Consider the following 13,079-nt stretch of genomic DNA (forward strand, 5'->3'; position numbering starts at 1 on the left):
CTTTGATTTTTTACAATGATCCTCATGTCGTTATCTACCATAAATTCCTGTAGGCAATGCAATCTATGCTGCAACCTTATAGGAGTTTTATCAATGAAGATCAAGTCTCCCGCATATAGGTTCCATGGTATACTCGCATATAGGTTCCATGGTATACTCATTCCGTTTATCCTAGGTGCAAATGCATTTACATTCTCCTGCCCCTCCCTGAAGTCAGACAGGCATCGATTGAACAACACAGGGGCCAGGGGGCAGCCCTGTTTCGGCCCCCAATAGATGTCAATTCCCTTCACAAATGGGCCTTATACGTTCAATCTGACCTCCATTGTGGTGCAGGAACAAAGTTCTTTTATTGACTGAACCAAATGAATTGTACACTTCCAGTTTTGCAGTTTTAGCCATAATCTTTCCCTATCTACACTGTCAAACGCTTGCTCTAAATTGGTAAACGTCAGGTAGATGTTAGTACCCTTTTTGATGGTTTGAAATTTGAGTACATTCAACAGAAAAATATTTAGACTGGTTCCTATTCCTTTAATGAACCACGATTGATGGGGTCCAACCACCCTTTTTCATTTGCCCATGAAGTCAGATCAGGTAGTAGTAGCAAGGCAAAGAGTTTTCCAAAGATGTCCAGGAGGGGAATAGGATGATAGTTTTTTGGGTCTGCTTCATCACCCTTCTTTAATATAGGTATAAGCAAAACTTTTTTTCCAAAAGCACGGCACAGCTCTTTTTCAGCTTTGATATAAACATTTCAATATTCTCTTTATCAAATTGCAAAGGCCAATATTCCAGCTTTCTCTCAAGCTCTCTCTCTCCACTGTTAGATTAATCGGGGCAAAGAGTCTTGTAAAATGCTCAACCAATGTTTCCTCTGACACTACACAAATTAACAATGCTTCCTGTGGTGTCCCATTATTATTTACAAGTTCCCAGAGATGTCGGAGGTTTCCTTTGCACACTGCCCTCAACATGTGCTCAGCCTCCTGTTGCAATCTTAGGGATTTAAATGAGATTGGCCAATTTTTATATCTCTGCTTTCTTTTCTTTACTTTAAGCTGCACTCCTCGACCTCCTCTCCTTCTTCTCTCATTCCAGAAGTCCTGACTCCTATTCAGGCATGGTGCACTGCTAATGATCTTGGTCTTAATGGCTGAAAGACTGAGATCCTTCTCATCAGAACTCCTGCCCTTCGTTCCCTCCTAATCTCTGGCCACCCTCCTTGGGCCCTCTCTGTTCACCCTCTTGTGAGGCGAAAAACCTTGGAGTAATCTTTGATTCCTCTCTCTAGTTCTCACCTCACATCAAGGACCTTGCCAAGAAGGCCCACTTTCAGCTCCAGCTCCTCAGAGGCATTGTCCCTTTCCTCACCTTCCCTCAAAAACCCAATGTCTCATGAGCTCAGTTTCTCTCCAGGCTGGACTACTGCAACAGCCTCTTCCCCAATCTGCCCCTTTCTTCCCTCCACCTTCTCCAACTGATCCAGAATAGGACTGCAAGACTTATCCTTGGCCTCAAGCCCATGGGCCACAACTCTCCAGCCCTAAAATCTCTCCACTGGCTCCCGGTGGCCGCAAGGATAAAATCCAAGACCCTCTGCATCATCCACAAGGCTTTCTGGGGCCTGGGACCATGCTATATCCAACTTTGCATCCCTAAATACCTCCCTGCTCGAGTCCTTCAGTCCTCTAGCTCTAACTCTCTGCAGGTCAAATGATTCTCCAAGCAGAGACTGGTGGGTAGATCTCTTTCCTCAGCAGGAGCCTCCCTCGGGAATGGTCTCCCTGCCCCTCTCAGAGTTGAGCTAGATCTCCTAAAGTCCTGGAAACTCCACAAGACTTTCCTTTTCTCCATTCCCATCCTTCTCCCCCTCCCCTGATAATTGTTCCCCCATTGCAATGACTGGCTCCCTGGTCCCTTCTGTGTCCTTCTGGGTCTAATCCGCTCCCCTACAAGTCTTTTGCAGTACCCCACTGCTAATATTTGCCTTCAGGCACCTTTCCCTGACTAGCCTACAGAGTCTGGTACAACCCTGCTCCTCGCACTTTTACACATACCCCTGCTTCCTTGTGCACTACCCTCCATGGGCTCCTCTAGCACTTACCCTGCCTCAACCCTGGGGCCTCCTCTCCCCCCTGAGCTTTAATTACTGCACTTACATGATCCATATGTCACAAGGTATAGTAGGACTGTTTCTTGTTGTGTTTAGCCTCCCGTGTGCGCCCCCCCTTCGTCTTGTGGTGCCTGGAAACACTTTCTGATGTATAGGTGCCATACAAATGTCCAATAAATAAATTAAATAAAAAATGCATGCATGAGCTTCTACCCTTCCCCAAATGTCACAATCAACTTAGTTACAGACTGGCAATGAACTCAGCTACAAAGAGACAATCAATTTGTAGTGCTCCATGTTGTGGTACAGAATAGTGTACCCTCCCCATGTCCAACTGCTGGCAACAGACTCACCCTCATTCTCATTCTTGTGCATTTTGCTTATTCATAGCATGGCTGAAGAGAGGGTGTACACGTTGTATGCTTGTCTCTTTTGTATCACACAATAACCCCAAATCACACATTTCAATTCTCTCACCTCTTTGCCTCTGACTGCTGATATGGCAGAGAGGCACCCTGACACCTGGTCGTAAACCACTTCCTTGCCATTGACTTTGTTAGTGGCCCTTTAACAGAACCCAATTTAGCAGGTGATTGTGTGCTAGGAACAAAGACTTTGTCTCTCCTCTCCGACACCTACTCTTACCAAACGTTTGTACCCCATAAATTGATCATTAACATCACTGTGCCCATTTCCCCAACAGACAATGAAGATTATATAGCTCCCTAATGTTGTCTTTAATGGAGTTGGGTGATGGGTGGCAGTCAAGTCATGTTAATGTACTTCCAATACACGATTAAAAGTATAGCAATTATAGACTAAAGCGATCAATTTTCTGAACAGGTTGTTATCATGAAAAAAGTAAGACTAAAACTGAAAATCATGGATTTGGTGATTAGAGTGGGCTCTGATCTGGGATAGATAGCAGCAATTGGGTCAATTGGCAACGTTTTCATGGTGGCTCCAAATGGCAGATTTTTGTTTGTCGTATAGTGGAATATGTTGTTTATCGGTGGCACCATAGAACAGCATTGACAGATTAGAACAGCATATCTAAAATCATTAGTAGGGAAGAGCTTTCATATCACTATGCTAATCGTGGATCTACAAATATTCCAGGGACACAGGGTGCAGATCTCATCTTTTATAGCTATGATACTATATGTACTTACTGTAGTGCCCACACAACCACGACAGGACTTGCATATCAGACCTTCGTCCCAGCAATCAATTTTGGGATTCCTGAACTTGGATTTGTAAAATGCAAAGATATTTACATAGCATTTCTACACTTATCAGTATGCAGCACACAGAAAAATGTGAGTCTCACATATCCTGTCTGCTACCCAAAGAGCTTGTAAACTGGAAACCCATAACTGACCCTGACACAGCATGCAATCAGCTCTGTTATCAGTGTTAGATGCAGTAATTCACCTGTCAGACTCATGTGGCCCACAAATGCTTATGCTTCTAGACCTATATGCAGCATTCGGAAATGCTGCTAATCCCATCTTGCTGCAATGGCTACAGTCAATTAACTGGAGCTTCTAACATTGCCATCAACTGGTTCACCTCCTTCTTCAAATCAGTTCAATTTCAGAATCCATCCATGAAAACATTACAAAAAGGAAACCTACAAGAAAATAAAACAATGAAATTAATCTCTTAAGTCAGAACTAAAATGATTTAAAACATACAACGTTCTTACACACACTAGAGTGACCGGAAAGCTATGAACAGGAAAATAGCTGATGGGAATCCAGCATCTGTAAATGTGGGGTATAATCAAAGACCCCAAACTGAAGGGCCATGTGAAAAAGATCTACCAGTCATTTCCAGAGGAAAAGCAGCAATTCAAACACTGACATAAAAACGGCTTTGCATGTGTGTTTGCAATTCAAAGCAAGAAATGAGAAAAATGTCCCCCTGCCAACATAAAGTAGTCAGGGAAAAGACATGGTGTGTGTGTTGACAAAAAATAAGGTAGATTATGCTTTGCATGCAAAATGCTGGCAAAACATTTGAGCCTACTTAGGCTGACTGTATAGGTGTCTTTCTGCAACGGAAATCCGGCGAAGGCTAAAACAAAAAGGTAAATAATCCAAGTGCAGATTGGAAAAGCATATCACATTACTGGCTGCAAAATAAAATGCAGCATTTTCACTGACACTGCCACCCACTAGAAGGGGGTGAACTGTGACAATTCAGACTTACTTTTCAGCAGGAAAATGAACATCAGATAATTAAAAGTGTATTTTATTAATGACTGAAAGAAACAGCCCTGCACTTACAGTGAAAACGCAAAGTGACCCTCGAAATAAAATGAATGTCAAGGAATCAAGGCTGTCAGACAATGCAATATGTGAGTCCATTTCAGTTCACGAAAAATGGTGGGGCTCTAGGCAACATTCACAAAGAACTCCCCCACTGAAAGCCTGGCTTTTACATCCTCCAGCTATTTACAACTGCAATGAAGTGTGGCTGCTAAGAGTTGTTGAAAACAGACTTAGACTTGTTGTCTTTGAAAGAGCAGTTCTGAGTAGGCAAAATGCTCTAGCAGGTGCACCCCAGGTATTTACAACTTCAGGCAACCAACTTCAAAGAGACTAATAAAACACTGGCCGAGAGAGACAAATGGCTTGGACGAGGAAGCTCATATTTGCACATATGAAGAATCTCTTTATTTGAAAGGACTATTATAACTTCAGCTTGTTTCTCAGCAACCATAAGTCATACTGATTCCATGTATGTTTCATTTTTTAGATAATTTCCAGAAAATTTTGATCACATAAAATTCCTCCACCTGTGACTCAAGGAACAGTAATGGCCATCTAAGATGGGTTTCTGGCTTATCTGAAAGTGTTCCAAATGTGAGAGTTGGTGTGCTGGTAGAGGGTAAAATGAGGAATAAAGGTAATAAATTACATGTTCCTAACTATTGTGCTTTTAGTAAAAACAGTGTAAAATTGCCAAATGGCCATGCAACACGGTGTGGTCCTCGCTGTTTTATTAAATTCCCCCTAATTACCTGATTCGGAAAATATATATATCATGGCAGTTACTAGTAAATCACAAAGTTGTTGATACATAACAAATGGTGATTACAAATGGGGATTTCCATTTGTCTGCTCCAGACTCCTAACCCAATCTATAGAGATGGGCCAGAGTTGGGCAGGGAGCGAGAAGGGTTACTGTCCAATCATATTTGCGAGAACTCTTGCAGGGTACTCCCCAAGATTGTAAACTTGATGGTGTCATTGCTGCTATATAAAGTGGACGCACCATGAATAAAGGAGAGAGCTGCTGAAACATACCATCTGACAGCAACAAGGAAACACCAAAAGGAGATTTTTCAGAGACTGCCTATGGTGGAATGCTGAGGGCAATCCTTGAGAGTGGAGTGATCAGACCCCTGCCTTATCCTGCAAGAGGGACCTGAAATGCAGCTGGCTTTCCGGAACTTAAAACAGAGGCTTTCTATGTAAGTAGAACTGAGCCATGTGAAACAAAAAGGTGGGGAAGTCTGCTTGCTTTAAATCCTTTCCCTTTATATTGGGCGGGGTGGGGGCTGGAGTGGCGGGCGGGCAAAACTGTGTAGAACCTTAGCCTAAATAACTAAAAATAGTAATGTAATTAATTTCCCTTGGCAGAACACCACAGGGTGATTTGTGTTAAAATTCTAAATTAATAAAGCTCATTCACGTTGTGCGCTGAAAATTATATACTGTAATTTAATTGGCTGATCCTATTTGTCCTGTTTATTCTGACTTCTTTAGGAAGAGGGGTATATTTTACACCAAACTAAAAATTTCATAATCTGCCTGTTTCCCCAACACAGGCTTTTAAGTGGATGGGGGTCTGAAACCCCAAAATTCTCCAATCATGGCAATTTTTGCTATCCAGCTTCCCCAACGCAGGCCTTTGAAGGGAAGGGGTCTGAAATCCCAAATTCTCAAATCATCTCAATGTTTACTGGGCAACTTCCCCAACACAGGCCTTTCAGTGGAGTGGGTCTGAAATCTAAAATTCTCCAATTATCCCAATGTCTGCTGTGCAGCTTCCCCAACAGAGCTTTTTAAGTGGAGGCTGATCTGAAATCCAAAATAAATTCTTGAATCACCTACATTTTTCTGTCCGACTTCTGCAACACAGACCAAACGGTGGGGTGTGGCTGGGAAAAACCCACTGCTAAATCCCCCTGTGATTTTTTGGAGCAAAGATGTGGGTGAACTCATAATTGTCCTATGCATTGATTCAAATCTGTAACCCAAATGCTAACAGGACATGGAAATTGTACAGCATTGCAACTGTAAAGTGATTGTATGCACGTCCCAGTGTTGATGATCATTTAATTTGAAATGTGTAGAACGAAAATTATATTGCATTTGTGTTTTTCCTAACCCATTGGTGTGATTCGCTTGTGTAACAAGAAGTTAATTGTGACCCACAAAGAAGGTGAAGTGTGTATTTTAGTTTGATTTCTGTTACCTATTTTTAAAATAAACACAAATATATTTCCTATAGCCGGCCTGATTCTCAGCTCACTGTGGGCACAGGGAGGGAGATTTTTGTGACTCGATATGACACTTTAATAAGGCCAGCTCGAAAAAGCATAAGCAATATTGTAGGGCTCCTTGATTGAAGGGAAAGGAGCCTCCGAACATAAGGGTGGTCTCAATAGAACATGACGAATTGGGTGCTCATCCGGGATCTGGTCTATCATTGTTGACTCATGACAAGTGCATTGGTGATGGGATATTCATTGTGGTGTAACTGTACTCAGGTAGATATAAGGTTGCCATGCATTGTTAAAAGGCCACTGTAATGCTTGACCCCTCAGTTCCAGGGAGGGGTATAGGTATAGAAAAATAAGACTGTGTAGAGTGCTAATGCAAAAAGGAGATTGAGTAAGAATTGAGTTTTGATTTGGCATTGTTTTTAGAAATCAAGCAGGAACACAGTTATTTTTGCCCCTGCGCAAAGAAAGTTGCAAAAAGTCATTTTAAAACAACAATTATAGAAGTGGGTGATGCCAGGAAGCACCTCCTGGTTAAGCTATTCATTCGAGGAGAATGGGGTGGGAGCGAAGCTGAGAACAGGCAAACTAGAATGGTGCACCAGGTCACCTCAGTGATCACTGACATTTGGTGTGAAGGTGGGAAATTGCACAAAGCATTAGAGGCATTTTATATGACCCAAAACACTTGTGAAGAACTGAGTCAAATGGCATATCTCACAGCTTATTCACACTTCCACTTTCAGTTAGTGGAAGAGCGAGTGCAAAAGAGTGAGGCTGATGTGATAAAACAGACTGAGGCCTGGAAACAGGCTCAGAAAGAACTCACACAACTTGTTGATAAGGTGCAGCAGATCAAAGGTTTTGAGTTAAAACAAAAAAGGCTCCTTGAGCAAATATAAGATGAGCTGAAAACACAACAGAAAGTCAGTGCAGAGAGAGGGATGGAGTTTGCTGCACTGCATAATGCATGCACTGAGGGTGCACACAGTGCACGTCAACTGCATTTCCAATTGAATGACCACACCGGTCACAACAGAGGGTTGTTAAATGACATTATGGCCCTCAAACTACAAATTAGGCAATTACAAAAAAGAAAATAGTCAGTCCATCATTAAAGAGATGGACTCACAAAAGGAGTTTGAAGAAATGCCAGAATGTAAATATTCTGAAACAACAGAATTTACAACTGGTCAAAGACCAAGATGCATTCAGGCTGAAAGTGGACGTAGAGAAGGAACAGTCAGGTCCTCAGGAACTGACCAGAATTAAAGAAGAAAAGAATGAACTAGTAGAGTGTGTGAGACAGATAGAAGCTGATCTATTGGAGGAAGCAAATTGTAGGCATGAGCAAGAGAAAGAAATTATTCTTGTGAAGGAAAAGCACCTTGAATATGCACACAGCATACAAGGCTCACAGAGGAAGAATGAATCACTTCAGCATGAGGTGCAGAAAACAGAGGTTCGAATGGTAGCTAAGAGCAGGGTACTTGACACTAATCAGACCTTAGTGTCAGCATTAAAAAGCCATCTCTCTGACTACCAACAGGAAATAGGGAAAAAGAAACACAGGTGTGAGTGTCTCACCAGGGAAATTGAAAATTATAAACATGCCCCGAGACACCCTGCCCAATCAGGATACGGGACAAGGCCCACTGATCAAGTTGAGGTGCCCATCCCAGCAGGGGCCTCATGCCAGTCATTTACAACCTCTCATGTCCAAATGGGAACCAACCTCATGCATGCCTCCTATCAAGAACAGGGTGACACGAGGCAGTTAGACTTACCCAGACCTAGCCCAACTGATCCAGAAGGCCAGTCACTCTCTGATATTGATGAAGGAAGGTAAGATGGCGGAAGCAGTGTGTCCTGGGCAGCCAAAAGGAATCTTGGGAGTAATTCTGACCCAGCAAACTATTATGATGACAAGATCAGGGAGTTAGACTTGCAGAAGATGAGGATAAAAAGAGACCACCTGGCCTGCTTCGCTGGAAGAGAAAAGCCAGAGATTCGACACAGGAAGCGCATATTAAAAACCTCCATCCATTCAGGTGTAAGGCAGATTTCCCCAGACTACCTGAAAAGAGGGAAGAGGAGACTGAGTGTAATCCTGGGCCTAAAAGTAATTACAGGGATCGTGACCCTGAGAGTTCACTTTTGCCCGGCCGAGAGGATTCCAGACACCGTGGTTCTGGGAGATATTTCCAGTCTCATAGAGATAGGGAACACCTAGAAGACAAGGAACGGAGTACCAGTAGAAGTTCTGAATCAGAAGGGGAGTGGACTCGGGGGCAGAAGAAGAAAAAAGACACAGAAACAGAAGAAGGGTTTTGTTAAAGACCCGATTTGGAAGATAAAGGACATAAAGAACTTTTTGACTCCCTACCAAAAGAATGCAAAATATTCGGTATGATATGATATGATATAATATGGCATTTGTAACGCGCCTATACACAAGTGTTTCAAGGCGCGACGAGGCAGGGAGGGGGGAAACAAGGGGAAGACAGACAACGATCCTACTAGGCCAGGTGTCATTCAGATCGCGCAAGTGCAGGGGTAGGAGGAAGGGAAGAAGTGCAGGGGGAAGGGGTGGTGGTAAGTGCAGTACAAGTAAGTAGAATAAAAAATAAATAAATAGGGCCAGCTGGTGGCAAGTGCAAGGTAAGTGCAGACAAGAGCTGGGAAGGGGGGGCTGTAGGGATACAGAGATAGTCCCGCAGTGCAGGGGTTGCCAGGGAGGCAGTGCAAGTGGAGAGTGGCTGGGCCCAGGACCGAGGTCGCTGGGAGTGGCCCAGTTGCAGATTCAGTGCAGTTTCAATGAAGAATTTAGCAGGGGAGAGGGAGAGAGAAAGCAGAAGCAAAGAGGAAGGTTTTGAGTTGCTTCGGGAACCGGAGATGGTTCTCCTCAAGTTTCAGGGAGGCAGGAAGGTTGTTCCAGAGGGAGGCCCCTGCCGCGGAGAGAGATCTACCCCCAGTTTGTTGCTTCGAGAAGCGGCTGACCCTGAGGGAGTTGGAGACGGATGAGCGAAGGTCTCGGGAAGGAAGATATTTAGGAAGAGAGAGTTGAAGGTATTTAGGCCCCAGGCCCCAGAAGGCCTTGTGGACAATGCAGAGGGTTTTGAACTTAATCCTCGCAGCCACTGGGAGCCAGTGTAGAGATTTCAGTCCTGGAGAGATACGGTGCCTGGGCTTGAGGCCAAGGACAAGTCTCGCAGTTCTGTTCTGGATGAGTTGTAGAGGGCGGAGAGTGGAGGCAGGCAGATTAAGATAGAGGCTGTTACAGTAGTCCAGCTTCGAGAGAACCAGGGCTCAGGAGACGGTGAGCTTCTGGGGGAGGGAGAGGAAGGGAAGAATACCTCTGAGGAGGTGTCGCAGTTCTGTTCTGGAGAGCACTTAGAGCTTTATGGGCAAATGATGGCCTCATTTGGAATAAAACATGATGTGAATTTTATGGAGTTTGTCAAGTGGACATTCTCACTTGAATAATCCAGCTTCTTTGCAGGGTTGGAGGAAAAGGATCACTACAAATGGTCTACCTATAAGGCGGCCATATTGAAATATTTTTCCACACACTGGAACCCACAAGAGGCCATTAAGGCAGCATATAACTTGTAATGTGGGGAAGACATTGCGCTTAAGGAGTTTGTGCAGGATTTAAAACAAGCATCTGCACAGACTTCCCGACATGTGAACACCAATAGTATGGAGTTTGTGACTACAGACTTCCATGCACTCCCCAAATACATCATGACTCATCTGGTGGAGGATTTTCATGAGCACAGGACACTAGATTGGGTGAGTGAACAGGCCACTAGGATTTACGAGGTCCCGAAGCCCACTGAGAGTAAAATCAACCCCAGAAATCCTAAACCTTGTACTACACCTACCGCTGGGAAGGTGGCGGAGGGGAAAACTACCCCTCTATTGGATCTAGAGAGGGCCTAAAGATACTAATTCTGCCAACAAGCAGAATTAAGGGCAGAGGAGACCCTCTGACCCAGCCCAATAGAATGGTAGTCAGGCGGGGTACCAGAATGGTGACCCATCTGACCCTGCAACCTATGTATGCCCGAGATAAAAGGGTCATAGGCCAATACTGGGGTATGCATACACTCCCCCTGCACAGAGGGGGGCCCAACCAGTAGGTAATGCCACAGGAAACTTCCCTCCAAACTTCCCTCAGGAAAGAAGTATTACTCCACCTCCCATCCTGAATGTTTTCCGCAGATACCCCCGAACCAGAACTCCCAGAATAATCCTCTTCTCTCTCCCCGCTTGCAGGACAATAAATCCCTGAACCTGGGAGAAGGGACACCCATGATGGAAAATTATGGGGAAAACGTCCGATACCAGAGCTACTCAGGCAGAAGGGACAGTTACCCATTCTGCGAGAAGCAGAGGTATGACCAGAGACCTCCTTACAACTCAGAAAAGGTTTCCCAACTGGAGCGACAGGTCCAGCAACTGACCAACAATCTGAGATGCATGCTGAGGGCTCACTCAAACCCTCGACTGGAACCTGTTGCCCAGAACACCCCAACACCCAGATCTGATGCCCTAGGGGGAAAATGATGGGTCGAAGCGTCCGACAAAAAACAGGTTCCTGAGGAAGGGGCCCGGGTGGAGCAGAGATGCCAAGCCCTAGAGCAGTGGTCTACAACTTTTTTGGCATGCCCCCCCACCCCTGAGCAAAATGTGGGTAGGCCGGGCCTCTCCAAAAATGCCAAATGGACAGTAATTCTAAATGACTGTGAACTATCACATGCCGCCACTGCAACTTACTCCTACCTGCTCCCTGGAATCTCTCATCCCACTCCTACCCAATCCCTGGGCCCTCCCAACCCTACCACAGGCCCTGGGCTCTCCCCACCCTGCTGTCACCACTATCCCATAGTCCCCACACATCCTGCTCCCACCCAAGTCCCTAACTCCCCCACCTTGCTTCCAGTACAGTCCGAGGCCCATTGGTGGCTAGTAAATATTTTAAGTGGAGTGGCAAAAATATTTCCCCCAGATATGCCATACTGACCGAGCGTAGTGAGGGAGCCCGAACCAAACAAGGGGGGTGTCAGGCTCACCTGATTCCCACGGAGGCGCAGGTCTGGCTTCGAGTGCTGATGCTTCTTCAATGGTGAAGCGCAGGACTCAGAAGATGGACAGGAAGGGCTCCTCTACTCTGGCTTTTCTGGCTCGCAGGAATATTCCCCTTAGGGTCTGGAAGGATGAGTTCTCCATCCTGCTTCTGATGCAGGGGCGCGTTGAAACCCAGTTACTTCACTGGATTGAGGTTTGATGGGAGTTCAAAATAAGCTTAACTATTCAGGTGAGGCGCTGTAAGAGTTCTGTTGCAAGTTCAAAAGTTCAAGCTTAATAATAATGTTCATTGTCTCAAGCGCTAATGCTTATGCCTTTTTCCCCTTTGGGGCCGGGGTTCGGAATGCCGGAGAAATGGCGCCGACCCGAAGTGAAACGTGCAGTTCCAGTAAATGACAGGTAAGTTCTGGATGAGCGTTCAGGTAATGTCTTTGCATTCGCTCATTCAATGTCTTTGTCTTTTTTCTCCATAGGGGCCGGGGTCCGGAATGCCAGGAAGCGGCAGGACCCGAAATGAAATGGGAATGACCCAACAGGTAAGTCTTAGAAGGAAACTGAGCCTTTCCTATTCCCTTCCTTCTCTCACCTTGTCTTCTTGTCTTTTTCTCTCTAGGCTCTGAGAAGTGGGTGCGGATCCGGATGATCGCTGCTGAAGATGGAGGCGCTCAGGAAAGGTGAGTGAAATGCAGCGCTGCAGCGATCGAAGCGAAATGCTTTTAAAATGATGTCTTCCCTTTCAGGATCGTCGGTGTGATGTCTCCGTGATGCAGCTTTAGCTGGTAAGGTCTTCTTTCTCTCCAATTCTCTCTTATCTCCCTTTGCAGGTGACCCAGGATGCTGACAGGCGTGGCTGAAGTCCAGATGCAGGAGCTGACACGGTGAGCGTCCAGCTGCGAGGAGCAGAACAACGCGAAGCTTGAGTTGCTGATCGGGCGTGGTTTAAATAGCTTTGGAAGAAGTTCCAGGTATGTATCCTTCCACCGATCAGGTATGTATCCTTCCCTGACCACACCCAGGTGGAAAGTAGTCCCACAGGTAAAGTAGTTCCATTCAGGTCTCAAGAGGGCCTGGATGTAGCAGCATGGTCTGCATCAGGTAAGTGCACATTAAAACACTTGAACACAAGTCTAGCTTTATGAGCCTGGCACCTAAGGCGCCAGGACAGGGGTTTAACATGAGCCTGGCGCCTAAGGCGCCAGGACTGTGTCCAAAGGGCCCCAGCTTGGGCCCGCTGGCACTTCCCTGGGGGGAATGATGCCTGCCTCTGGGGTTGCTGGGTCGGACCTGGCTCCTTGGAGGTAGGCATCATGACAGTACCCCCCCTCAAGGCCCCTCCCAAGGTTGTCCCCTCTG

This window comes from Ambystoma mexicanum, chromosome 14 (assembly GCF_040938575.1).
Source record: "Ambystoma mexicanum isolate Mex_15411 chromosome 14, UKY_AmexF1_1, whole genome shotgun sequence".
NCBI classification, from domain to species: Eukaryota; Metazoa; Chordata; class Amphibia; order Caudata; family Ambystomatidae; genus Ambystoma; species Ambystoma mexicanum.